General features: G+C 46.2%; 1 pseudogene; it reads left to right on the forward strand.

Annotated features, from left to right (window-relative positions):
• Positions 1-347: 347 nt before the first annotated feature.
• On the forward strand, positions 348-1,154 carry LOC131482917 (ceramide glucosyltransferase-like; annotated as a pseudogene).
• Positions 1,155-2,960: the final 1,806 nt, after the last annotated feature.

A 2,960-nucleotide genomic window follows, 5' to 3' on the forward strand; every position in this document is an offset into this window, starting at 1 on the left:
GAAGAGGAGAGACAGAGAGGAAGAACTTCTGTCCGATGATTCACTTCCCCAAGTGGCCGCAATGGCTAGTGCTGCGCTGATTCGAAGCTGGGAGCCAGGAACTTCTGTCCGGGTTTCGCATGTGGGTGCAGGGTCCCAATGCATTGGGCCGTCCTCGAATGCTTTCCCAGGCCACAAGCAGGGAGGTGGTTGGGAAGTGGAGCTGGCAGGATTAGAACTGGCATCCGTTTCTTCTTTCCTCCCACGCCCCCACATCGGACGCCCACCCTGTCCTCCTCAGGCGCTAAAGCTAGAGCGGCGGCAGTGGTGGCGGGAGCGGGCTGGGCCAGGTCGACGGGCCGGGGGGGATGGCGCTGCTGGCCCTGGCCCTGGAGGGACTGGCCAACTTCGGATTCGTCCTCTACTTGGTGCTATGGCTGATGCATTTCATGACCATCATCTACACCAGATTACACATCAACAAGAAGGCAACTGACAAGCAGCCCTGTAGCAAGCTCCCAGGTGTGTCTCTTCTGAAACCCCTGAGAGGAGTAGATCCCAACCTGATCAACAACTTGGAAACCTTCTTTGAATTGGATTATCCCAAATATGAAGTGCTCCTTTGTGTACAAGACCATGATGACTCATCCATTGATGTCTGCAAGAAGCTTTTTGGGAAATAGCCAAATGTTGATGGTAGATTGTTCATAGGTGGCAAAAAGGTTGGCATCAATCGGAAAATTATTAACTTAATGCCAGGATATGAAGTGGCAAAGAATGATCTTATATGGATTTGTGATAGTGGAATGTGAGTAATCCCAGAACACTGACTGACATGGTTAATTAAATGACAGAAAAATGGGTTTGGTTCACGGGCTGCCTTGTGTTGCAGACAGGGCTTTGCTGCCGCCTTGGAACAGGTGTATTTTGGAACTTTACATCCAAGGTCCTATATCTCTGTCAATGTGACTGGTTTCAAATGTGTAACAGGAATGTCATGCTTAATGAAGAAAGATGTGTTAGACCAAGCAGGAGGACTTATAGCTTTTGCTCAGTACATTGCCGAAGATCACTTTATGGCCAAAGCCATAGCTGACCAAGGTTAGAGGTTTGCAATGTCCACTCAAGTTGCAATGCAAAACTCTGGCTCATATTCAATTTCTTTTTTTTTTTAAGATTTATTTATTTTTATTACAAAGTCAGATATACAGAGAAGAGGAGAGACAGAGAGGAAGATCTTCCATCCTATGTTTCACTCCCCAAGTGAGCTGCAACAGGCTGGTGCGCGCAGATCCGAAGCTGGGAACCAGGAATCTCTTCCAGGTCTCCCACACGGGTGCAGGGTCCCAAAGCCTTGTGCTGTCCTCAACTGCTTTCCCAGGCCACAAGCAGGGAGCTGGATGGGAAGTGGAGCTGCCGGGATTAGAGCCAGCGCCCATATGGGATCCCGGCACATTCAAGGCGAGGACTTTAGCCGCTAGGCCACGCCGCTGGGCCCTGGTATCTGTTCTTTAACTTATTTTGCATGGCACTTGCATCTGTGAAAAAAAAAATCTGTAGTCTTGGCCAAATGGTACACTTTATTTTATGGAAGTAGAGAATCAAGAGAATTGGTTCTAGAAACCTGGTTTTGTATTTTTTTAGTGTTGTTTATTTTTAAAATGAATACACACATATATATATATGACTGTTCTGCAACAGACACTATGACAGTATCCTTCAGTAGAGAAAGTTTCTTATTTAGGAGTAGTATTCTCTTTTAGAACATTCACTGGTGGGATGGCAACAGCTTTGGGGGTTTAGAAAAGACAAGAAGAGAGTGACTTCTTATGTCTACAGTGAACAGCAATATGTAATGAACAACCCACGCAAGGTTAATGGAGAAAAGTTTTCATGCTTTATGCCTACCTCTTGTAGTTGTTGCAGAGCAAATATAAGTTGTAAATAGGTAGCCAAGCATTGCAGAAACAAACAAAAACTTTTAAAAACAATAATAATAAAGGAGCTGGAATCTAGTATTTATATGAAGCTGTGAGAGATATTTTTTGGTCTCACTGCAATGAACCAAAAGTAGCTGAGTTTGGTTGTTACTTATAGCCATGGATTGAAGGCATGTTTTTGACCAACGCTTTTTGGTTCTGTCTTGAACCATTGCTAATCACTGTGCTGCAATTAGTATAGCTGAATATTTCCTTCCCTGCTCCTCATCCAGCTCGCCTCAACTTTCCTCAACTTTTTGGGGGGGCCAGCGGGAGGGGGGTTGGAGGGTGGTTTTGTTTTAGTGTGAGTGGATGGTTGATAGTTGTAAGGAAAAATGCATTTCAGACACATTTCACACATGAGCTATTTTCTTACCTAGTACATCTTACTGTTAATAAGAATGTAATTTCATGATACAGGTATTTAATATCTTTTTAAAGTAAATAATTGTCATCCCAACACCATCTGGTGCCATGGAGAACCAGAGGGTAGATGTGGGACTGATTAGGCTGGGTCTCAATCCCCTCTTGAGCCATGCGTGAGCTGTATGTGGGTATGGACGAGCCATGGCCGGGCTGAAACATCCAACAACAAGAATCAGAATGGGGTGAAAGACAGCCAGGAAAAGCCACTGTTCCTGCTAGGACAGGAGGTTACCTGGGTAGGGTTGGCTCAAGGACCCCCTGGCATGCGCAAAATCTGGCATTGGGAGGGGTTCTGATGGAGGAGCCTGGGCAACTCTTCTGGCAGGACACAGTCCCTGCAGGTTAGCACAAGAAGCATGATAGGAAACAGCCCAGAATAGGCCATGGAAAGTTTCCCACTGGCACACATTCAGCATGGGTCAGGAGCAGACCAGGCTGAATCAGCTCATGTCACCCACTGGCAAATCCGATCACCAGATCAGAGTGTGGGGTGAGCCGGGTTTGGTCGCGACAAAACAAGTACACATTATGGAATGCCAGGGCGTGGTTGCCTGTACTGGATATGAATGCAGCACC

Source organism: Ochotona princeps, chromosome 21 (genome assembly GCF_030435755.1).
Source record: "Ochotona princeps isolate mOchPri1 chromosome 21, mOchPri1.hap1, whole genome shotgun sequence".
In the NCBI taxonomy this organism is placed as follows: domain Eukaryota; kingdom Metazoa; phylum Chordata; class Mammalia; order Lagomorpha; family Ochotonidae; genus Ochotona; species Ochotona princeps.